Here is a 26,035-nt window from a genome sequence, read left to right on the forward strand (position 1 = left end):
CAATAACTGGACAAATTAATTTAATTAATATGTTACCAATAATTAAGGTCTATTAGAATGGGATATGTTTTTGTTTTGTTTTGTTTTTTAAAAAGCATCCTTGCTTACAGTGGTGCTAGGAATTGGACCTAGAACCCAGGCCTCAGGCATGAGTCTTTTATATAACCACTGTGCTAGCGTCACAGCCCAGAACAACACATGTCATGTAGGTAGTAAGAAAAGATTCCTACTAATTTCAGAAATGCAAACTAAAATAACAATGAATCACAGCCTATCAGCTGGCAGATTGGCAAAAATCAAAAGACCGATAAAATCAAGTGTTGGCAAGAATGTGAATAAGTAGGCATTCTTCTTACACAGTTGGGTGGTAGTGCAAATTGGCTGAGCTTTCTAGAGTGTAATTAGGTAGACTTTATTTAAAACTCAACTGTGCACACTGTTCAGCCAAGTGATTCTACATCTGGGAAACTACCCAGATCAACAATCAAAGGCATGTGTAAGAATTTTAATCAGAATATGGTTTATAATTGTGAAAAATCAGAAACAATCTAATATCTATCAACAGTAAAATGTGTTGTGAGATTCTGTTTGAAATGCAGAAAATTTATAGGATGTAGCACAGTGAGCTCACTGACACCTATTAGTGAGAGAAAACAGTATGTGTGAGTCAGCGTTATTTATATATTTGAAACACATGCAAAGCAAAATCCTGCGTTCCAGTATGTGTATACGGAAATGTAAACACAGAGAGAGAGTTCTAGAAAGATATAGAGCAAACTGGCTTCAGTCTTCTCTCTGAGGAATTGGGGGTTTTATTTCTCTTAATTATTCCTCAAATCTTTCATCATAAGATGTCTTTGTATATTGTCTGTGACATTTAAAGAAGCAGAAGTGTTAACGTGGAAGACAAAACCAAGTGAACGGTGAGCGTTCAGCCATGAAAAGAGAAGGTCTGCAAAGAGAAGAGACTGGAGATGGGAACAGCAGTGCTCTGCATGGCTGGCTTCCTGGCAGTGTTTATCCACATTCCTGTGCTTTTCCATATGTCCTATTTCACTGCAATGCCTATGCATTGCTTTTACAACTAGAAACTTTCAGGAAAGCTTTCTGTGTGTGCAGAACACCCAGGCCCTACCTCTCTTAGTGGGAGTGCCTTCCCTATTGGTCCTCTCACATTTTAAGAATGAACTGGAGCCTGGAACCCTGAATGTCTGGCAAGACCCTCGCTTTCCATGCAGGACCCCCTTGGGTTCATCATCCTTGTGGCCTTGAAGGTCATTGGACTTGAGGACTAGCACTTTAATTCTTTGTCTTGGGGTCAAAGAATTGAAGCAGGACGGTTGGCCTTCTCCCCTCCGCCAACTCCTGTGTCCCTGAAGCTGTGGTAGTCTCAGTCTCTCTCTCTCTCTCTTTATCTCTCTGTCTGTCTCTGTGAGTGTGTGTCTTTTTTTTTTTTTTGCCTCCAGGGTTATTGCTGGGGCAGTGCTGGCACTACGAAGCCACTGCTTGGGGCAGCCATTTTTCATTTTTATTGGACAGAACAGAAATAAATTGAGAGGGGAGGGGGAAATAGAGAGGAAGAGAAAGACAGACACCTGCAGACCTGCTTCACCACATGTGAAACAATCCCCCGGCAGGTGGGGATCTGGGGGCTCTAACTGGATCTTTGCTCTTCATACTATGTGCACCACCCCCACCCAGCCACCTGTGTGTCCTTTCTTTCTTTCTTTCTTTTTTTTTTTTTTTTGACTCCAGGGTTATCACTGGGGCTTGGTGCCTGAACTATGAATCCACTGCTCCTACATGTAGGCCATTTTTTTTCCCTTTTTGTTGCCTTTGTTATTATTACTGTTGTTGTTATTGCTGTTGTTGGATAGGACAGAGAGAAATCGAGAGAGATGGGAAAGACAGAGAGGGGGAGAGAAAGATAGACACTTGCAGGCCTGCTTCACCCCCTTGTGAAGCGACCCCCCTGCAGTGGGGAGCCAGGAGCTCAAACCAGGATCCTTACATGGGTCCTTGCACTTTGCACCATGTGCGCTTAACCCGCTGTGCTACTGCCCGACCCCCACCTGTGTGTCTTTCTATCAGAAAAAAAGAAGTCACCTCAGAACAATAAAGCCCCAGCAACAGCAAAAACAAACAATAACAAAATAAATTCTCCATCTGGCAATGAGAAAATGGCCCAAATGTTTTCCTGTCACGAATGCTACCCACTGTGGCACACAGTGTACTCCTTGTTCCCTGCTGAAGCTACTAAATGATGCACCAAACCCAACTACACAACCGGCAGGTTCTGGCGGTCCTGGCTAGACGGTCCCAGAGAACAAGCCCTTCTGGGGCCTCTTTGCTCCTCCCTGACTACACTCTAGACAGTTTGAGATTCAGCCTCAAGAATCCAGAACCCTGACTTGCCTGAAGTTGTGAGAGACCCTCCTACAAGACAAACAGGGCCACAGGCTGTTTAGCAAGTGCGCCATCAGAAAATCTTCACTGGCCTCAGGTTCAATTCACCCTCCATGATAGTGCCTCACAGGCTGACCACTGATGCCTCTTCCTAATCCTATCCCAGCCCTCATACCCTGGCCTCAATGGCTGGACCCTTTCCCACATGCTGAACTAGCCGGCAGGCCCTGCCTTTCCCCACCCCCAATTCATGTGTCCCTGAAGTCTCCCTTCCCTCATCCCACTGATGGCCAGGCATAAGGGCCTGAATCATGTGAGCTCCCTGAGACAAAATCAAAACTCTGTTTCCTCTGGGTCCCCAGCCAAACAGTGAAACTCAGTAAATGCCACTAACTAACCAGGATGCTAGCCCTGCCCTCTGACTCCAGACTCATCACTCCCACCCACCTCAGTGGGCTAGGGGGAGAGGTATTATGCACCAGTCTTCTTTCCTCCCTCAGCCATTGCTATCCTTCCCAGCATGGGAGCGGGGAGGAAGGTAATTTTAGGATTTCCTCCTGTGGAAGCTCCTCAAACAGGAACAAGACAGGATGAGCTGTGCAGAAGATGGGATCACTGCCCACCCACCCCCACCAGCCTTGCCCTGGTCCAGGTGAAACAGGTTCCCCTCCCTTCCCAGCACCCCCTTCACAAGCCCATCCACAATCCGGGTTCAAGAGCACCCCCTTCACAAGCCCATCCACAATCCGGGTTCAAGAGAAGCCACCTGGAATAGAACCCCGGACACTACACAGGTGACAGAAATGGTAGCTGCACCCATCTCTGAGCACCTGTTACACGTCATCTCACATCAGCTTAACAAGGCGATGTAGCTGACCAGCCAGCAAAGACCCAGAGAGCTGAAACTGATCCTGACAAGGCTCATACAAAACCCACAAGAGGCCAGGTGCTGGGGGTTTCTGGATAGCAGAACCAAGCAAAAGCTGAATGCTAGCAGGGGCCAAAAAGTAGGAGGTGCCAAGTCCATACCCACTGAACCCACAGACCTGCCCAGAGAGGGGGCGTCATTCCATTTTATCAGGTGCGAGCTTGGGCAGAGCAGGGTCACACAGCAAAGGAGCTGGGAAGACAACACTAACAGCTTTCAGTGCCCACTACTCTAGTGAGCAAGAAAGAAGAAAAGCAGGGTGGCAGGAGATGACAGGTCCTGGCCTTGGCGTGACAGAGAGCAGACCCTTCCTAGTGGCAGAACCCTTCCTAGTGGCAGGTTCCTCAGAACAGGCCCTATTGGGGCCTCTCTGGTGTTCACTGCATTCTTGTCTCCTCACTGTCCACCTATTGGACAATTCTGGATTCAATCTCAAGGTTCTTGGAAACGTGACGTATTCACAGCACAACTGAGTCTGAGCAGTTCCATGAAGGGCCGGAAGGCCTGGCTCAGGTGCTCAACTGGCAGGGCACTTAAGTAGGTGCACCACTGCCTGCCACCCTGTCCACATTCATTCTTACTGTCTCTGGGTTCCTGATAATAGTCCTCCTGACTAGAGTGAAGTTCTAGCCCATTGTGAGTTCAACTTGCATCTCCCTGATGACTTGTGTCACTGGGTGTCTTTTCATCTACCCCACTGATCATTCACAGGTCCTCTTTTGGATAAAATGTCTACTGCAGAGCACATTCTTCATTAAGTTATTAGCATTTTTGTACCCCCTCTCCCATCATCAAGCCAGAGAGGTAGGCAAGGGGCTCACAGCATCATTTGAAACTGAGTGGCTGGGCATGTGCTGAACATTCCCATCAGTAGGACAGACAGGGAAGAAAAAGACAGAAGCTTCTAATCTCCCTGGACCCCAAGACCAGGTAGAACAGAAAGATCCCAAAGTGAAGTCACCACACTTGGGTTCCAACTGAGCTGTCCCTCCTGCCTCTTTTTTCCTTTGGCTATCAGGGTTATAGCTGTGGTGCGATGGCTGCACAACTCCTCTGCTCCTGGAAAAATCTTGTGGTGATGGTGGTGGTGATGGTAGTGCTTTAAAGAGAAAGGGTGAGACAGAAAAGGAGAGAGTCAGAGAGAAAGAGAACACATGCCTGCACTGCTTCACTGCTCATGAAGCTTCCCCTGTGTGGGTTCTCCCATGTGGTGGCCACCAGGGGCTCAAACCCAGATCCTCACACATGGTGAAGTATGCACTCCACTGGGAGAGCCATCTCCTGGTCCCCTAAGCTGTTTCTTCTATACCAGCTCCATTCCTTGGCACAGGTAGGTACTGTGAGAATCTGAATCCTATCTGTTCCACGTACAGATAGTTGTCCTGAGAAATGTGAACACACTAATGCCTAATCAGAGAAATAGGGGGCTCAGTCACAACAAAGCTGTTGTGTCTTCTCCAGAGAGATAGGAATTGGTGCTGCTATCACTGCAGCTCTTACTGGACAGTATGGGGCAGAGCTAAATAAGATACAGGCACACAGCCCAGAAGATTGGTTTTCTTGTCAAACTGGGATTACACAGAGAATAAGACTGATTGACAGGGGTGGGGGCAGATCAGATGGGGCTGAGGGAGCTCATGGCAGACCTGCAATGATAGATGAGATAACTGCCTTCTAGTGCCTGAGCATTCTAGGCCTAGAGAATTCATTTCTGAGATGGAAAGCCCAGACTTCAGGGACTGGGGGGTGCTGGTTGGGGGTGAGGCACACGAGGGAGGTGTTTTTTAAGAGCACACAGTTAAAAGGTGGCAGGGTGGGGCACAGAATGGGATGCCCTGGCCTTCCTCATTTTTTTTTTTTACCCCTCAGGAATGAAGGCTGAGTTTCTACCTAAGGAGGAGAAGCTGCCCTGGTGAAGAAGGGTGAGAATAGCCCCTGAAGAGGACAGAGAGAAAGAGGAGGAGAAAATAAGGCGTGCAGAGGTCAGGAAGAAAAAAAAAAAATCACACATACACACACCTTCCTATTGGGCTGTAGTCTATTGCAGCAAAAACATAGGGACTCAAAAGGAGGAAAGGAGGAATACTAAGGTGAGCCTGGGGACCTATGCTTCTATAGTGGAACAGCATGAACCAGTGGAGGCTAAGACTGTGCTGAAACCTCTGCTGGGGAAATGTGGAAATGTACCCTCCTGACTATAGTCCTGAGAATCAGCATTTTCTCAGTAAGTGATACTGAAGTTGTAGATAGATAGATAGGTAGATATACAGACAGACAGATAGGAAACATAAAGCAAGGGGAGGTGAGAATCAGGAAGTCACCTCCCGTTCTCCTTAAACAGTACAGATGTAGGGGGACACTTGCTGCTGCCCCAGAACCCCCTTCCAGAGTCAACGACTCTTGAAATGCTGTTTCCAGACAGCACCATGGCCATCAGCTCCTGAAGGGTGGTTCTCCTAAGTAACAAGAAGGCCGCACCCACAACATGTCCAAGCCTGCTGCAAACATCTCCCAGCCCAGGACAGAGCAGTGAGGAGTATGAAGGGCTGGCCCTCTGCCCACTACTCAGAAAGCCTCTGATGGGTCATCCTATCTCCTATTCACAACTTCTGGGGTACTTGCTTATGGGGTTTCCTCTAAAACGGTCTTACTCCTTGATTGTTCCTTTGCACGGACCTGACTCTCTCTCCCTTTCATCCCTTCCCCAGACATGCAGCCCAAGAGTGCCAAGAAGTAGGGAGTTGGGTGGTAGCACAGCGGGTTAAGCGCACATGGTGCAAAGTACAAGGACCGGCATAAGGATCCCGGTTCGAGCCCCTGGCTCCCCACCTGCAGGGGAGTCACTTCACAAGCAGTGAAGCAGGTCTGCAGGTGTCTATCTTTCTCTCTCCCTCTCTGTCTTCCCTTCCTCTCTCTATTTCTCTCTGTCTTATTAAACAACAATAATAACTACAACACAATAAAACAACAAGGGCAACAAAAAGAAAATAAATAAACATTAAAAAAAAAAGAAAAAGTATCTTTAAAAAAAAAAGAGTGCCAAGAAGTCTCTCAAAAGGCAAGCTCTGTGTGTATCTTGGAAATTATTCCTTTATCAGAGTATGGTTTACAATATTCTCTCCCATTCTGTGGGTTTCTTTTCATTCTGTTGTTTCCTTTGCTGTGTGGGAGTTTTTTAGTTGGATGTAGTCCCACTTGTTGATTTTTGCTTTTGTTGCCTATGCTTTTGGTGTCATACCTATGAAATCATTGCCAAAACCAAAGTCATGAAGCTTTTCTCTTGTCTTCTAGGAATCTTACAGTCTGGGATCTTACATTTAAGTCTTTAACGCATTTGGGATTGATCAGATTGCACAGTATCATAAGATTTCATTATTTCAGTCCAATTTTATTATTTAACATATGAGTATTCAGTTTTCCCAATAACATTTTTTAAAGATTTATTTTATTTATTTCATAAGATAAAAAGATATAGAGAGTGGTCCAGGAGGTGGCATAGTGAATAAAGTATCAGACTCTCAAGCATGAGGTCCTGAGTTCAGTCCCTAGCAGCACATGTACCAGAGTGATGCCTGGCTCTTTCTCTCTCCTCCTATGTTTCTCATTAATGAATAAATAAAATATTTTTTAAAAAAAGATATAGAGAGCAGAGAAGCATTCTGACATGTACAGTATCAAATATCAAACTTGGAAGGTCATGCTTACAAGTTCAACATTCTACTACTGTGCAAGTTCCCAGGCAGTAACCCTGTCAAAGATCAGTTGACCATATATGTATTGACTTATTCCTGGGCTCTATCCTTTGTTCCACTGGTCTTTATGCATCAATGGCAAAAAAAAAAAAAATTCTGAAAATTAAAATGGGCTCAGAACATGAATAGACATGTCTCCAAAGAGGACAAATATCCAAAAGACACATGGAAAAGTGCTCAACATCAACCACAGGGAAAATGCAAATCCAGCAAGTGTGAGGGGTAGGGTGGGGTATGCACCTGGTTGAGCATACCCGTTACCACACAAAAGGACCGAGATCCAAGCCTCCACTCCCCACCTGCAGATGGGACACATCACAAGTGGTAAAGCAGGTCTGTAGGTGTCTATCTTTCTCCCTTTCTCTCTCTCTCTCTCTCTCTCTCTCTCTTTCTCTCTCTCCCCTTCCCTCTCAATTTCTCTCTGCCCTATCAAATAAAATAGAAAGGAGAAGGAAAATAAAAAGGGGGAAAGATAGCCGCCAGAGGCGGTAAACTCATAAAACCAGTGCCAAGCCCCAACAATAATGCTGGTATCCATAAAAACTAATAATAATAGTAATAAAAACTACTATGAGGCATTACTTCACTCCTATCAGAATGGCTACTCTCAAAAAGTGTTGGAAAGGATGTGGAGAAACTTAAATGCTATGAACTACAGGTAGGAATGAAAATTGGTGTAGCTGCCTACTACAGAAAACAGTATGGAGTTTCTTCAAAAATTTAATAAGAATAAAAATATCTGGGAGCTGGGAGGTAGCACACCTGGTTGAGTGCACATGTTACAAAGCACAAGGACCTGGGTTTGAGTCCCTGGTCCCCACTCGCAGGGAGAAAGCTTTACAAGTGGTGAAGCAGTGTTGCAAGTTTCTCTCTGTTCTATCCCTCTCTATCTCCCCCTTCCCTCTCAATTTCCGGCTGTCTCTGCTCAATAAACAAATAAAAGAGTTTTTAAAAAGAATTAAAATATGTTTTTCAACTTCAACATCACCTTAACTGAGAAATGTTGGTTTACAGAACTGGTGTTGTAACAGGGTTACATTTCTACATTTCCCCAAGATAGCTGATAGTTTGTTCACCTTACTCTTGATCAAACTTATCCTCCTCCCTCCATCACAGGGCACTAAACTTCCTAACCCCTTTAGCAGCCCTCCTTTCCCCCTTCTGGGTTCCCTGATCTGCCTGCCACCAATAGGCCACCATCCATTGAGGTTCACGCTATGTTACCCCTTGTTTTGTTTCTCAGAGTCCATCCTATGAGTAAGATTACCTGGTATTCATCCTTCTCCTTCAGGCTTATTTTTCTCAACATGATTCCCTCCAACTCCATCATGCTGTGGCAAAAAAAAGATTTCACTGTTTCTTCCAACTGAATATATTCCATTGTGTATATATATAACTTCCTTAACCATTCATCTATTGTTGGACACTTGGATTACTTGCAATTTTTGGCTATTACAAAGAGTGCTATCATGCACATAGGCAGGTGTGCAAAGATACCATCAATTGTTGGATGGCTACTAGTGACTTAATGGAATATCACCCCAAATTCAGAAAAGTTGCAAAAGAATACATATAAAAAAAAGCATTTTAAAGTATGTTTTAAAGTCTGATAATAAAAATTATAGATAAATATATGACACCCAAATTACATAACAGGTCTTTTTGAAGTGTTTCACATAGCATATATGAATCCATTTAATTCTAACAATCCAGTGCCATCCGTAGGATGCGTTAACACAACTAATATCCATAGTCAGCCAAACACATGGCTTAGGCTTAATGAAAATTCACAGTGGAATTATCAAAAGTTTTTATTTGAGGGAATTGGAGATGCTTTATCTGGTAGAGCATGCAATTTATCATGTGAAAGGTCCTGGGTTCAAGCCCTAGCACCACATGGGAGTACAATAGATAACAATGGGGAACTCCATGGATGGTGGAGTGGTGCTGAGGTGTCTCTCTTCTTTCTCTCTCTCTCTCTGTGTGTGTGTGTGTGTGTGTGTGTGTGTGTGTGTGTGTGTGTGTGTCCCTCTTCTCCTTCCACTCTCCAAAGTAAAAAAAAGGGTGGGAGGTGACCAGCAGTATTGCAAATGCACAAGGCTCTGAGTTCATTCCCCAGAACCATATAAAAAAAAACCAAAGGTTTTTACTTGAATTGACAAATTTATACTTTAATCAGACCAAGAGGATTGTGTGAGAAGGTAAAAAAAGAAGTTTCATTTATTCAAGATAAGTAAGTTCTAGAGACCTGCTGTACATCGTTAAGCCTATAGTAAATACCACTGCACTGTGCATTTAAAATCTGTTAGGTGAGACCTTCTCATTATGGAAGCTACAGAAACACAACAAATAAAAACAAAATAAAAACAAGCTTTTGGACTATAAAAAAATTAAAAAGCAAACAGTGGTTGCCATAAAGAAAAAGGATGATGAGTAAATCAGGTATGGGGGCTTGGGGGTCAACTGTGGACTGGAGAGAGATAGCTCACTCACGAAGACACCTGCTTGGCCATATATACAACACAGGTTCAAGCTTGGCTCACACAGCACTGGAGGAAGTTTTGGTTCTGTGGTGTCTCTCTCTTTCTCTCTGAAAAAGTCAACCTGGAGCAGTGAAATCCCATGATGATGAACAAAAAAAAAGATGGTGATAGAAGAAAGCTGAAATTCCTATGGCTAACAAAACATCATAGATACAGATGTTGAGTTATAAGGCTGTACACATAAAGCCTATATGGCATGATAAACTAAAATTATTTCAATATTTTTATAAAAGGGAGGATCTCCTAAGAAAGTAGATCATGGGGCCAGGTGGTGGTGCACCTGGTTGAGTGCACATGTTACAAAGGACAAGGACCCAAGTTCAACCCCCAGTCCCCACCTGCACAGGGAAAGCTTTGTGAGTGGTGAAGCAGTGCTGCAGGAGTCTCTTTGTCTCTCTCCCTTTCTACCTCCCCCTTCCTTCTCCATTTCTGGTTGTCTCTACCCAATAAATAAATAAAACTAATTTTTAAAAAAGGAAGTAGATCTCATACTACTAGTACTTACCACAATAAAATAAAAATATAAGATAATGTTTTGACTCCCAAAGGGGTAAATAACAGGAAAGTTTCCAGTGGAGGGGGTTGGTACACAGATCTCTTGGTGGTGGGAACTGTATGGAATCATGCCCCTTTTGTCCCACAATCTTGTGAATCAATATTAAAGCACTAATAAAGATAGATAGATAGATAGATAGATAGATAGATAGATAGATAGGCAGGCAGGCAGGCAGGCAGATAAATAATGTTTTGGGCCAGTGAAATAGCTCACTTGGATAATGTGCTGTTTTGCCATATGTGTGACCCCAGTTCCTGAGTCTGGCTCCCACCATACTGCAGGAAGCTTTGGTGCTGTGGTCTCTTTCTATCTGTAAGAAAAAGAAAGAGAAGGAGAAAAAAAAGAATGCAAGGAAGGGACCCAGGGAAAGAAAGAAGGAGGGAAGAAAGAAGAGTGGAAGGAAGGACTAAGAGTTGCTTCCTAGGGGGGCTGGTGAGATAGTTCACCTGAGACAGTGCCTATTTTGCCATGCCCACAAATGAGGTTTGAGCCCCTGTACACTGCATGGAAGTACTGTGGCCACTTGGGGGAGGGGGTAGAAAGGAGGCTTCACTGTTGTTCTCTCTCTCTCTTTCTCTCTCTCTCTCTCTCTCTCTCTCTCTCTCTCTTTCTCTCTCTCTCTCTCTCTCTCTCTCTCTCTCACACACACACACACACACACACACACACACACACACACACACACACATACAGTAAAGTCACAGGTTGTTTCCTAGGTCCTTGCCTTACCTCTACTGGGGCTTCCATCCCCCACCTACTGACAATGGCTCTCAAGTTTCTACCTCCAGCAGAGCCCCTCTCCTGCACAGTTCACCCAGGAGGTCTAACAGGCTCCAGACTCCAGGGTCTAAACTGGTTTCATCTCTTTCCTCTGCTCCTTCCTGACTCCCCACCACAAGGATGCCTTCCCTCAGAGGATGCCCTGACTTTGAGCTTCCCCTCTCCTCACCCCAATATTCCACAAAACCCTCCTCCTTTCTCTCCAGGCTGCAGCACCAGTTTCTGCAGCCAATCTCCCATCAGAATCATCTGCTGAGAACAAACCACCCCACTGCCCAACCCCTTGCAGCTGCTTTCGGTCATTAGGTTGCATTCCAACTCCTATCCCTGGGGAACCTGATCACCTCAAGTCTCTATCCCACCTCCCACCATCTCTTCCCTCCTGCCAGTACCCAGAAAACCACTAGGCACCCCCACAAAAATGTGCCCCACTGCTTCAAATTCCACCCCCACTATCTTCTCCTACCTTTAACCGTTGGCAGCCTGGTCAACTCCTAGTCATACTTCAAACCCCCAACTAGATGCCCTCCAGATGCCTTCTCTGGCTTCACGAGAGCAGATTTTTTTCCCTCTAGTCCATGCTATTTCTGTGATAACTCCCGGCTTATTTGGTAAAGAATGACTGTTTTCACATCCAGCCCCTCTGCTTCACCAGACTAGGAGCCTATTGAGGGAAGGGGTTATATGGAATCATTCTAGAATGTTCCGAAGTTTAGCAGAGTCTGCCTTGCAGCACATTCTCAATAAATGTTAATTGAGGGTGGGGGAGATAGCATAATAATTATGCAAAGAGACTCTCATGCCTGAGGCTCCACAGTTCTCGGTTCAGTCCTCTGCACCACCAGAAGCCAGAGCTGAGGACCAAAAGCCAGGACTGCTCTGGGAGAAAAAAAATTTTAATTGATTGAGTATAAATGAGTGAACAAATGAATAAGCCCACCTGAATACTGGCTTACAGCCTCCTCATCCTCATCCTTCTCCCCTCCACTCTGCTCTCATGGAATCAGCCCATCTGAGGAAGGACCCTCAGTCAGAGCAGAGGCTGATCCCCTTACTCTCCACAGCCCCCATGCCACCCACCACCACCACCACCACCACTCCGACCTTCTAGCCCGTCCATCTGCTTGACTAATGAACAAAACAACCCAAGCTCCTTTTCCAGGGGATGTGCCTGCCTTAAACTGCTTTGAAGAGCTCAGCACCTGCTCACATATCAATTAAAATTATAATTAGGTGGTGAGAGTATATAATTAAAATAGCACATTCCATCTCCTTCATTTACCACTGCCGCTGGCTGTCAAGAGGAAAGGAGCCAACTGGGAGGGGTGGGGGGGGCGGGGAGGTGGGCATTCGGCACACATCCTGCTTCCCTTCCTGGGGTCTCTCCTACATGGATCCCTACATGGATCCCTAATCAACCTGGGGTCTCTCCTACATGGATCCCTAATCAACCTGTGTGAGAAGGGTTTTCTGTCACTTGCTGGGCTTTTTCCTACCCTCTACCCCATAGTGCATGCTTCATGTCACATGTCAGGCTGTCCTAGGCCTCTGTACCTTTGAATATGGACTCCCATCTGCCTAGAATACCCTTTCTATATGCACAGATAAAGTTTCCTATTCAGCCTTCAAAACCCAAGTCTGTTTTTCCCCTGTGCTGGGAGACAGAGGAGAAGAAGAAATAATCCAGATTCTAAGGCAAGCACAGTACACAACTGTCTCCATGTCCCAGAGAGGTAAACAGAGACTCTCTGATCTTGCTCCATGGCTGGAAGACTGTGTGGTGAGTCTTCAGAGTTGTGACCGGTTCGCAGTCCCCACCCGACCTTCAGTGGCTGCAGGAGCGTCTCTTCTAGAACACAAGTGTGCTATAACCACTGCCACAGCTGAGAGACAGCTCACCTGGTGAGGCACATGGCCCAGGTTCAAACCCTGACACCACATGGGAGGGCCACAGTACCAGAGGAATATCTGGTCTGTCTGTCTCCCACCACCACCCACCACCCCCGTTTATAAATACATCTGAATGCAAAAGTAGGCCTGGGAGTGGTCTGGGAGGTGGCGCAGTGATTAAGCTTTGGATTCTCAAGCATGAGGTCCTGAGTTTGATCCCTGGCAGCACATGTGCCAGAGTGATGTCTGGTTCTTTCTCTCTCTCCTCCTATCTTTCTCATAAATAAAACCTTTTAAAAAAAAAAAAAAAAAAGTAAGCCTGGGAGTAGAATAAGTGCACATCCCCACTGGCCAGTCACTGGCACCAGAAGGTAAACCTCTCAGGGGACAGGTCCTGCTAACAAGAATGAAGTATCACCTGGGAGGGTGTCGGGAGGCTGCTACTGGATGTTGCTTTGCAGTGGTTTCCCCAGCTAGGAACTGTGTCCAGTACCCAGAATACCCTGATTCAGTATTTATGAAGTCCCATTTAGGCAGGGCACAGGGGAAATCACTCTTTGCCTTTGTAAAGATAGGCTCAACTTCACTCATTTCTCTCTGATCACTAAAATCTGAGTGTGTCAGTGACTGTCAGCTCCACCAACCTGGTTTGTGGGCAGCAGGGACCTTGTACCAAGACAGGGAGAGACTCAGTCACAGAGTACCTCCCAGGAAGAGGTGCACTGGATGAGATTTTTTTTTTTAAATATTTATTTTATTTATTTATTCCCTTTTGTTGCCCTTGTTGTTTTATTGTTGTAGTTATTATTGTTGTTGTCGTTGTTGGATAGGACAGAGAGAAATGAAGAGAGGAGGGGAAGACAGAGAGGAGGAGAGAAAGATAGACACCTGCAGACCTGCTTCACCGCCTGTGAAGTGACTCCCCTGCAGGTGGGGAGCCGGGGTTCGAACCGGGATCCTTACGCCGGTCCTTGTGCTTTGCGCCACCTGCGCTTAACCCGCTGTGCTACAGCCCGACTCCCACTGGATGAGATATTTTACACGTGCTGTCTTGGCAGTTCCAAAGTGAGTTTTGCTTGTGCTACTAGGTATTTTGCCAAAGGAAGTTTCAGCCTGCAGATGCTGAAGGTAGCAGGCTGCTGGACTACAGGAATCTCAGAGTCTTCACTGTGTCAGTGCCCAGTGATGTCTTCAGGAGAAGCATCTGGCCAGGTCACCCGTATGCAAATACAAGATTTGTTTCTCCTGCAACATTTTCTACAAGTTCTAAACTAGTTCTGGACTAGTTGCTCAGAACTCAACTTAGGACATACTTCACTTCATTCCTCACTAGCTCCAGAGAGTAGCTTTGGCTATCTCCCTCTCAGAAATGACAACTTAAGACTAGGGAAATAGCAGAAAGGTTATGAAAAAAATCTCTCATGCAAGGGAGCTGGGCAGTGGCACACCAGGTTAACTATACATAGTACAAAGCTCAAGGACCCATGCAAGGATTCCAGTTCGAGCCCCTGGTTCCCCACCTGCAGGGGGTCACTTCACAAGTGGTAAAGCAGGTCTGTAGGTATCTATCTTTCTCTCTCCCTATCTTCCCCTCCCCTCTCAATTGCTCTCTGACCTATCCATTATCAGTGCTGGCACTGAGTCCCATAATAACTATAGAGGCAAAAAAAAAAAAAAAAAACTTTCATGCCTGATGTATTAAAGGTCCCAGGTTCAATCTCTCAGTACCACCATAAACTAGAGCTGAGAAGTGCTCTGGGGGAAGGGAAGGGGAGAGGAAAGGAGGGGAAGGGAGGGGAGGGGAGGGGAAGGGAGGGGAGGGAAAGGAGGGGACAGCAGGGGAGGGAAAGGAGGGGACAGCAGGGGAGGGAAAGGAGGGGACAGCAGGGGAGGGAAAGAAGGAGACAGCAGGGGAGGGAAAGGAGGGGACAGCAGGGGAGGGAAAGGAGGGGACAGCAGGGGAGGGAAAGGAGGGGACAGCAGGGGAGGGAAAGAAGGAGACAGCAGGGGAGGGAAAGGAGGGGACAGCAGGGGAGGGAAAGGAGGGGACAGCAGGGGAGGGAAAGGAGGGGACAGCAGGGGAGGGAAAGAAGGAGACAGCAGGGGAGGGAAAGGAGGGGACAGCAGGGGAGGGAAAGGAGGGGACAGCAGGGGAGGGAAAGGAGGAGACAGCAGGGGAGGGAAAGGGAATGGAGGGGAGGCGAGGGAAAGGAAAGGAAGAGGAGGGGAGGGAAAGGGAAGGAAGGGGAGGGGAGGGAAGATAAGAGAGTCATAAGTCTCTCCCATCCATTGACACATACCCAGCACCCAGCACAGAGAACAAGCAACAGGCCATCAACAGGGTTGGGAGCTGCATGATAACAGGCCAAATGAGTGACAGAGGGGAAAGCTGGGACAGCCCTCTGCAACTGCTCAACTCCCATTTCCTTGCACTGCCCAGGACCACGGCCCCAGGAGCAGCCTAAATGCTCATGGGCAGATGACTACACAAAAGAACTCATGGGATATATCCGTCACAGAGTACTACTCTGCAGTCAAAAAAAGATGGCACTGTGTTCTTTGGAACAAAATGGATAGAACTAGAAGTGACTATGCTTAGTGAAATACAGAGATGAAAGACAGCTATCACATATGGAATCTAGAGAACTGATACACATGAACTAAAGAAAAAACAGAAGCAAATAAACTTTTTAAGATTTTTGTGAGAATTATGGTGGTTATCTTTGGGAGGTGGGATGGTGGAGACACAGAACATTGGTGGTGGGAGTGGTTTAGAAAACTATACACTGGGAAGTCAAGAGGTAGCACAGTGGGTTAAGCACACATGGCGCAAAGCGCAAGGACCCGCCTAAGGATCCCGGTTCGAGCCCCTGGCTTCCCACCTGCAGGGGAGTCACTTTGCAGGCAGTGAAGCAGGTCTGCAGGTATCTATCTTTCTCTCCCCCTCTCTGTCTTTCCCTCCTTTCTCAATTTCTCTCTGTCTTATCCAACAACATCAATGGCAACAACAAGGGCAACAAAATGGGGAAAATGTCCTCCAGGAGCAGTGGATTCATAGTGTAGGCACTGAGCCACAGCGATAACCCTGGAGGCAAAAAGGATATATATCACTGAAGGTTCAATTCTGTCCTTTAACATATGGTTCCCTTGTATCTCTATTCCTACCCCCATCAAAAAAAAAAAAGAAAAAGAAAACTATAAATTGTAATCTCCCTATCTTATAACCCACTACTAATTACATATTTAAAAATCTAAATAAATAAAATGAAAACACCATAAAAAATTTTAACAAGCATAATTTAAGGTCTTCTACTGATCACAAACATGGGACCTGAATGGAGGCAGGGGAAGAGTAATTGTATCTTTCTAAAGTCTGTATTGGTCATAGACTGCTCAGGGCTGCCCTACAAGAATTTGATTGCTAGTTTGAGTACTCCAATGTTGCATCTAAGAATCGTGTTTACAATAAAATGCCTATACTCATACTAAGAAAACACTCAAAGTGGCAGCTGCAGATACTGAAAGTTAATCTCTACCACAATCCCTAGCACCAAATCAATCACACGAGTGGGACTCAGAAAGTGTCTGATGACTGAAGGAAGTGAAAAGCCCCTCAGGAATAGGAAGGCAGAGAGAGAGCGCCTCCAAGAATGTCATTGCTCCTCTGACATGTGAAGTCTGACATGTGACTCAGGGCTCTTCTAGAACCAAGGCAGACAGCTGAAAAAGAAACCTTACCCTGTGTTCACAGGCCAGGCTCCTAACGGTGACAAGTGCTACTCCATAGCCTCCAGCCCGAGCTGGGCATGCCTTTCCAGCCCAGCCTTGGGACTGGACTTCACTGTAGTACTCAAATGCAGTGATTAGGTGACAAAGTCCATTTGCCAGGAAGCAGCACACACAATCATAACCAGGCCTGGCTCCATGGGGACATGGCTATAAATTGCTTCTGACAGTTATTTTATTTCATCTTTGTATTGCTTGTTCATCCATACATGTTTTAGAGAGACCCTGACAGACACCCCAGCTGACTGCCGGGTCCATTCTATCAGACTGCCTGATCCAGTCAACAAGTGTACTGACCAGCTGCCCAGAATAAGAGTCTGAGCAACCCCTCTCTCCAAGAGAGGTCCCCAGAAAACCCACCCACTTCCTCAAAAGTGAATATGAGCAGGACAGGGCCAAAATCTGCCTTGGAGTGTGGCAGGAGCTCCAAACCTTTGTCTATGTGCTAGGGAGACTGTGACCCAGGGACTCTGCCCTGTAAGGGACAGACAGCTCCCAGTCATGACATACAGAAGCCCCTTTCTGGAGCCGTAAAGGTGACAAATGCTGTTCTGATTTAAGGGAATGCCCATAAGTTGGGGAGACACAAATCCACCCTCAAAACAGCAGGGTAAAGGCAGCAGAGGCACAAGAGGAGGATCAACAGGCAGATGCTGCAAGTGCAGTTACAATTCTGAGTTACCAGTCACTTTACTCCTGTACCTCACTCTGCTAGCAGCCTTCCTCTTTGTCTTTGGGAACTTGCTCTTCCAATCTGATGCAACCGTGGCATGGCTGATCAGTGAGAATACCAGCAGTGATAACAGTGTCACTGATTGGTTCACAGATGGGCACAAGATGTCATGACCCAGCTGGGCAAATCAGAGTCCTCTAAGGATGCCTCCCTTAGAGTGGATATAGAATTGGTATCTTTTTCCCTGCCACTTGAGCTAGGTAAGAAAATAGTGCAGACATGGAGGGAGCCTGGTAAGAGAATGATGTCAAGCAGAGTCAGAAAAAGTCAACTCCAATAGGACAAGGAGAGATAGTACAGTGGGTTCATGCACCAAAGTCCCATGTCTGAGTTCCCAAAAGTCCCAGGTTCAATCCTGAGCACCACCATATGCCACAGCTGAATAGTGCTCTGGTGTGTGTGTGTGTGTGTGTGTGTGTGTGTGTGTGTGTGTGTGTGTGTGTCCCCACATATATAACTGAAATGAAATATCTTTTTGAAAAAGTCAACTCCACACAACAGGATCCACTCTTCCCTGTGCCCAATTTTGGTAAGGGTCATGGTGAACTAGGTCCCTGAAGAAGCCTGCATAGGAATTTTACTGCCCCCTCTCACCACCATCAGAACCTGCTGTGGTACCCAGCCCAACACCTAGTTGCACCTATGTGTTTTAGCTCATTCCAACTTTTAAAAGCCCAGAACACCTTGCCCCTAGAGGCATTACAGATGTGACTTCTGTGTCACATGTGTGTCATTAGGTGGCAGAGAGAAGAGAGGCTTGTCTACATCCAGTGCTCTGACCTGTGAGCCACTGGGTGATTGAAAGTCTGACACTCAACACAGCGCCCCCGCCTGTTACTGTGTGTTTACTGACAACCTGAATCCCGTCCTGTAAAAGCTCTCATTCCTCCTTAGTTCCTGCCTGTTCTCAAATCTTGAGGTGACCCTATGACCTAAAGACTGGTATTTATCCCTGTTGGATGAAGAGTGATGGTTCACCATTCAAGGGGAAGGTGACTGTTAGCCTGTGACAATGACTTCATGGAATGTCTGACCTCTGTCCATGCCCAGGTTACCAACTAGCCCAGCATCCAGAGGTGGTGTTAGTAGATCATCTGAGAGATCAGATCACCAAATGGGGCCACCGGGTGACCTTACCAGACAGACCAGTACACCATCCTCAATCTTGTAGCAGATGCCAAGAGACCAGGAAAATGCTGGAAGGCTACTCTGCACCCTCCAGAGGAGTTCACAAAAATCATGGGGATCCATAGTGGATCAAGCTCAGGGGCTCACAGCACTGAGTACTCCCCCACTGCTCCCCTGGTTCATGAATTTGGGAGGGAGGGGGTGTATGTGGTCCCCAAAAGTAAAATTAAAGGGACTGTAAAACTTGAAAATAAACTCCAGGCTTGTATTTTAAAAAAAATCATGTTAAGTGAAATAAGTCAGAAACAGAAGGATGAATATGGGATGATCTCACTCTCAGGCAGAAGTTGAAAAACAAGATCAGAAGAGAAAACACAAGTAGAACCTGAACTGGAATTGGCATATTGCACCAAAGTAAAAGACTCTGGGGTAGGTGGATGGGGAGAATACAGATCCAAGAAGGATGACAGAGGACCTAGTGGGGATTGTATTGTTATGTGGAAAACTGAGAAATGTTATGCATATACAAACTGTTATATTTACTGTCAAATGTGAAACATTAAAAATAAATAAATAAATATAAATTAGGTAATACTGATTTCAAGAAAAAAAAAAAGTCCAGAACAACATGCTTTGCTGTGAGAGACTCTCAGAGCTGCACCCTGCCAACCACAAAATCATGCCCACCTGAACTTTCAACTCTGACTTAATCCTGTTTTATTCTGCGCAGCACTGCTCTCATCCTCCTCTTTTCTCCCTTCCACAGGGAGCTCCTGGGACTCTGAGGCTGGGTCTGAGCAACTTCTGCATTCTTCATGATGCAGGCACAGAGCAGATGCTTGATGGATGCTTGTTGTCCTGATGTGAGACCCAGGCAGGGATAGGACCACCTTTGATAAGCACCTCCTGGAGCCCCTTGTCCACTAAACTTCACACAAATGGTGCTGGAGAGCTATATCACTAGGTAAAGCACATGCCTTGCCTTGTGTGTAGTCCAGGTTCAAAGTCTGGCACCACATGAGAGTGCCACAGCACCAAGGCAAACTGGTGTCTCTCCCTCTCTGCAAATCTCTATCTATATATCTATCTGCATGGGGGGGAAAAAGCAGTAGCAATGATACCATGTATGCATGAGACCCTGGAAAGGCAAAGAAGATGATGAAGGAGGAGGAGGAGGCAAAAGGGAGAGAGGGAAGGAAGTAATGGGAGGGGACAGAGGGAGAGAGAAGAAAACAGAAAATCCACACCAATGGACTGGGTGGCAGGTCCTATTTATCCCCATTTTTTAGATGAAGAAAGCAAAGCTTGGGGAGTCAAATGCTAACAATAATGCAGAGAAGAGGCTGAGACTCACTGTCCTGACTCCAAGGTGCCATATGTATGTGTGTATATATATTTGCCTCCAGGGTTATTGCTGGGGCTCAGTGCCTGCACCATGAATCCACTGCTCCTTGGAAGCCATTTTTCCCCCCTTTTGTTGCCCTTGTTGTTGTAGCCTTGTTGTGGTTATTATTGTTATTGTTTATGTCGTTCGTTGTTGGATAGGACAGAGAGAAATGGAGAAAGATGGGGTAGACAGAAAGGGGGAGAGAAAGACAGACACCTGCAGACCTGATTCACCCCCTGTGAAGTGACTCCCCAACAGTTGGGGAGCCGGGGGCTCAAACGGGGATTCTTACACAGGTGCTTGCGCGTCGCGCCACCTGCGCTTAACCCACTGCGCTACCACCCGACCCCCCAAGGTGCTATATCTTGACTGCACACACACCTCCCACAAAGGGTGACCTCCCTGTCAACACCATGTCTACCACCCACACAACCTACCCAGCACAGCACCTGACCAGGACAAGACACGAATGAGCAGCTATGGAAGTGAGCTAACACCCCCAGCAATGCCACACCCCAGGGTCTCACAGGAGCCCCAGGAACACTACCTCCAGAGAAAAGCTTCTTGAGCACAAAAGGATGAATATGGGATGATCTCACTCATAGGCAGAAGTTGAAAAAGAAGATCAGCAGGGAAAACATTTAAGCAGAACTTAGACTGCAGTTGGTATATTGCACCAAAGTAAAAAAACTCTGGGGTGGCGGGAAGGATTCAGGTCCTGGAACATGATGGCAGAGGACCACCTTGTGGGGGTTGAACTGTTATGTGGAAATGTTATGCATGTACACATTATTGCTTTGTTTTTAAAGTTGACTATAAACTATTAATCCCCAACTAAAAAAAAAAAAAGAAAGAAAAAAAAGAAAGAAAGAAAGCTTCCTGAGCAGAGCTACAAGGAAAGAGGGCAGAAGCACAGAGCAGAAGAAGCCATGGAGGCTGGCAGAGGCTAGAGCAGGATACCTCAGTGCAACACAGGAAGGCTGGGGAAGGCAGAGCAGAGAGTGAGGGCTGAAGCCAGCAAACGCCTACCCTGGGGATGGAGTCAGTGATTACCCAGCACAGGCTCCAGCTGCACTAATTAGCCTGCTGCTCCCAGGGGTGCAGTTCCCCCCACCCCCTTGCACCCTGAGGCTGGGCTGGGAAGGCAGATCTGTGATGTGCTGCAGGAAGCACATCAGGAAAGTTCTGGTGGTGACGAAGACCCAGAGCTGGCTCTGAGGCACAGCCACTAGGAGCACACTAGTAAACAGTGATGAGGTAGGTCACACTTAGCTGAGGAGCCCAGAGGAACAAAAGGAGGAGGACGTAGAGGAGGAGGCGGAAGGCTGGGCTAACTAAGAATGAGGCTGCACTGACTGGACACACCTGCCATGGATCAAACACTGCCAGAGACAGGACCCAAGTCCAAGCCCCCTGCAGCTCCTGCTTGAGGTAGAAGTGGACGATAAATAGCAAGATCTGTCATCTACACAAATCACACGATAGGAGGTGAGCCCTGTGAAGAAAAACAGGCTGGGGGCCCAGTGGTAGCACACCCAGTTTAGCTCACACATAACCAGGTTCAAGTCCCCACTTCCTACCTGCAGAAGGGAAGTTTCATGAGTGATGAAGCAGGTCTGCAGCTGTCTATCTTTCTCTCTATCTGTCTCCTTCTTCCCTCCCAATTTCTCTCTGTTCTATCTAGTAAGATAGAAAGTGGGGAGGAGGGATGGCTCTTAGGAACCATGAATTCATAGTACCAACCCCAGCAATAATCCTGGTGGCAAAAAATAAAATAAAATAACACTGTGGAGAGTAGCAGGGGTGGAACAGGCAACAGAATGAATTTATTTTTTGGATAGAGACAAAAATTAAAAAGGGTAATTATTAGTGGACAGTGACCAATTCCATCAAGACTGGGGGCAGGGGAAGATACTTAGAAGTAGTAGTTGTGACTTAGAAAGGAAGAGAAAGCAGGACCAGAAGCAACCAGTGGCATTACTCTATAAGACACAGCTATATACAAATAATGTCAAAGGACATAAATTATGGTGATATATTGTATGATACAGAGAATCCTAACAATGGGATTTTCAAAGTTTAACCAATTGCCAAATAATCTGATTATAGCAATAACTATCTATTGTCTTCTTGAACCCTAAGATAGCAGGAACCTCCCACTTCCTCTATAGAGCCTATACTTCCCCAGTCCTGGAACCTCTAGGTTGGGGCTCACTTTCCTGCATGCTTCTCTCAACTCATACCAAATGATATCACATCTGTTGATCCCAACCTAATCAACACAACGAGTACCACCTGAGCATGCTTCACTTCAGACTGTGTCCAGAGACATCAGGCATGGAATGTCAATCCTTCAGCCTCATTACTCAGGTGAGACCTTTCCTTTCATAGGATTCTCTAATTCCATTTCAGGTGGTTCACTTCCTAACAAAGTCCCAAAACCTAGATAAAGACCAGGTCCCATGAGATAAGGCATATGTTCACATGTATCCATAAATTAGGGCAAAAATACCTGAAAGCAAAACTGCACAATAGTCTGCAGTGAGTCAGTATATGCAGCAATTAGAAAGATCTAAAAAGACACCATAAAGTGCATAATGAAATAGTGTCTACTTAGAAGTAGATACCCTCCTCACCTACTTCCTATTATACTTCTCTCAGTCACTCCAAAGCTAAGCTTATTTAAGTAAGGACTACAAAAGCTGAATAAGGGCAAGAGACTGGCACACTTTAAGGATGACTCTTTAGTCACTATAAGGCCACCCCATCAGCTGGGGCCCTAGTCAGGAAGTCCTGAGATTCCCAAACAGACATGATGGGCCTAGCCTCGAATAAAGCCCTTTCTCCATTGTCATGGGTCATCTCTATCAGGAACAACACAATAGACCCCTTTGTGGGCTCCCACAGGACCTTGCCCTCAACGTGGATCAACAAAGTAAAGAATGTTCCATCCCCTGAAGAGAGGATGGACAACGTACTCTATGTTCCACCTGAGGAAGATGGTTTCTGAAACTGAGCTCAGATCTACAGGGATTCAGGTCACATGAACTCCTAAGCTGAATATGGGCCCCAGATCACATCAAATTGATGGGGTTTACAGTCAACAATATTTATACCCCTTTCCCATATTTGGCAGCTACTCTCTTCCCTGACCCAACTTTCTGGTCCTTTCTCTAGCCATGACATCATCTCCTCAGACAATAACTCGGACCTACCTACATATCAGATGTCAGGCTCAAAAAAAAAAAAAAAAAAAACTAGTATAGTCATGGCCCTTTGGAATATAACTAAAATAGGCCTACTAACTATCTACAAAACGGAGACCCCTCATCTGAACCATTACAACCTTTAGGTTCATGATTAGTCAACAATTTGTTTGGCTTTATATGTTAACTCTTCTTTCAGCCACCAGGTTCCAGATGCTAGCATGATGCCAACTGAACTTCCCTGGGCAAACGACCCCACCAATGGGTCCTGGAGCCCCACTTCCCCAGAGCCCTGCCCACCAGGGAAAGAGAGAGACTGGCTGGGAGTATGGATCAACCTATCAATGCCCACGTTCATCAGGGAAGCAATTACAAAATCCAGACCTTCCACCTTCTGCACCCATTAATGACCCTGGGTCCATGCTCCCAGAGGGATAAAGAATAGAAAAGCTCAGTTCGAACCCCGGCTCCCCACCTGCAGGGGAGTCGCTTCACAGGCGGTGAAGCAGGTCTGCAGGTGTCTATCTTTCTCTCCTCCTCTCTGTCTTCCCCTCCTCTCTCCATTTCTCTCTGTCCTATCCAACAACGACAACAACAATAATAACTACAACAAAAAACAACAAGGGCAACAAAAGGGAATAAATAAAAAAAAAAAAGAATAGAAAAGCTATCAGGGGAGGAGATGAGATACAGAGTTCTGCTGGTGGCAATTGTGTGGAGCTGTACCCCTATTTTTTTTTTCCTCCTCCAGGGTTATTGCTGGGCTCGGTGCCTGCACCATGAATCCACCGCTCCTGGAGGCCATTTTTCCCCCCTTTTGTTGCCCTTGTTGTAGCTTCGTTGTGGTTATTATTATTGCCCTTGTTGACACAATTCGTTGTTGGACAGGACAGAGAGAAATGGAGAGAGGAGGGGAAGACAGAGAAGGGGAGAGAAAGATAGACACCTGCAGACCTGCTTCACCGCCTGTGAAGCGACTCCCCTGCAGGTGGGGAGCCGGGGGCTCGAACCGGGATCCTTACGCCGGTCCCTGCGCTTTGCGCCACATGCGCTTAACCCACTGCGCCACCGCCCGACCCCCTCTTTTTTTAAGACTTTTTTTTCTTTTTCTTTATTTATTTATTCCCTTTTGTTGCCCTTGTTGTTTTATTGTTGTAGTTATTGATGTTGTCGTTGTTGGATAGGACAGAGAGAGAAATAGAGAAAGGAGAGGAAGACAGAGAAGGGGAGAGACAGATAGACACCTGCAGACCTGCTTCACCGCCTGTAAAGCGACTCCCCTGCAGGTGGGGAGCCGGGCGCTGAAACCGGGATCCTTACGCCATCCTTACACCAGTCCTTGCGCTTTGCACCACGTGTGCTTAACCTGCTGCACTACTGCCCGACTCCCAGCTATACCCCTTTTATCCTGTTTTTTGTCAGTGTTTCCTTTTTATAAATAAAAATTAAAATAAAAAAAGACAAACCACTCTCCGAAGGGAGGCTGAGTGGGTCATCCTATCCTGCCACTAGAAGAAGAATGATCCTGAAATGAGTGAAGCCAAGAATATTCCCAGCTGTGACCATGAACTGTGACACTCACCATGAACTCACAGTGACAGGGACTCAGAGGCTAGACAGGTTCCTGTGCTAAATATGAATAGATATGGGCCCTAAACAGTTAATTTTATTCATAGAATTTCTTCAAGATTGGGAGCTACTCTCTGCACTAATCCAACTTTCTAGCCTTTTTCTCTACTGTGACACCATCTTCTCAGACAATAGTTTTGTCCAACTCCATATTAGCTATCAAACTCAAACAAAACCTATGATAGTCATAGGTCCCTAGGAACATACCTAAAATAGACTTCCACACTTCTTTTTTACCCTAAGACCCTTATTCTCATTTGCTCTGTTCCTAATTTTTGGATCCTGTTCATTAATCATTTTGCCCTACTTTTTACTTGCCGCCTTTCAACCACCAACAGGCTGGGGGTACGGATCGATCTGCCAATGCCCATGTACAGCGGAGAAGCAATTACAGTAGCCAGAACTCCCACCTTCTGCACCCCAAAAAGAGTTTTTGTCCATATTCCCAGTGGGAAGATGACCAGAGGGCTCTGAACTCCAACTCCATCAGGACCTGGAGATGAGGAAAAAGGGAGCAGCATCTGGATGTAGTAATAGGTGCATGCATGACTTGGAAAGGAAGAGAAGATGGAAACTTCAAAAAAATAGCAAATATAGACAGATAGATGTATAAATAATAGTTAGCCCATATCTTCAACCCTGGGAGAACTGCTGTAGCTTATGGAAAGACTAGGGATCCAGAACTCTAGTGGTGGGAACAGTATGGAGTTATCCTGTTATCTTGTGATTTTGTAAATCAATATTAAATCACTAATAAAATCAAAAAGAAAGAAAGGAAGGAATAAAAAGTTTTAATAAAGAGAAATGGGCAAAAAATATAGAGAGATAGTTATAGAAATAATAGACAATGCATGTATCTGTGAGCTTGGGAGAACTCCAGCATAAAGGTGATGGGGATAGAGAACTCAGGTGGTGGGAATGGTGTAGAATTATACTCCTGTTATAATTTTGTAGATCAATGTTAAATTGCTAATTAAAAAATAAATAAATAGAGAGTCAGGTGGTGGCGCAAAGCACAAAGATCAGCGTAAGGATCCCAGTTCGAGCCCCCAGCTCCCCATCTACAGGGGAGTCTCTTCACAGGCGGTGAAGCAGGTCTGCAGGTGTCTATCTTTCTCTCCCCCTCTCTGTCTTCCCCTCCTCTCTCCATTTCTCTCTGTCCTATCCAACAACAACAATAATAACTACAACAATAAAACAACTAGGGCAACAAAAGGGAATAAATAAATATTTTAAAAAGAAAGAAAGAAGGAAGGGGGAAATAGAGGAGAGAGATACCTACAGCACTGCTTCACCACTCATGAAGGTTCC

General features: G+C 45.9%; 1 protein-coding gene and 1 non-coding gene across 3 annotated transcripts in view; one reads left to right on the plus strand and one right to left on the minus strand.

Moving 5' to 3' along the window:
- The window catches only part of GRID1 (glutamate ionotropic receptor delta type subunit 1), a 955,154-nt gene that overhangs the window by 900,649 nt on the left and 28,470 nt on the right, over positions 1 to 26,035 (minus strand). The window lies entirely within an intron of this gene.
- On the plus strand, positions 18,058 to 18,188 carry LOC132542945 (small nucleolar RNA SNORA17). The gene has a single exon (XR_009553916.1). It is a non-coding gene; the product is annotated as a small nucleolar RNA SNORA17 (small nucleolar RNA).

This window comes from Erinaceus europaeus, chromosome 1 (assembly GCF_950295315.1).
Source record: "Erinaceus europaeus chromosome 1, mEriEur2.1, whole genome shotgun sequence".
Lineage (NCBI taxonomy): Eukaryota > Metazoa > Chordata > Mammalia > Eulipotyphla > Erinaceidae > Erinaceus > Erinaceus europaeus.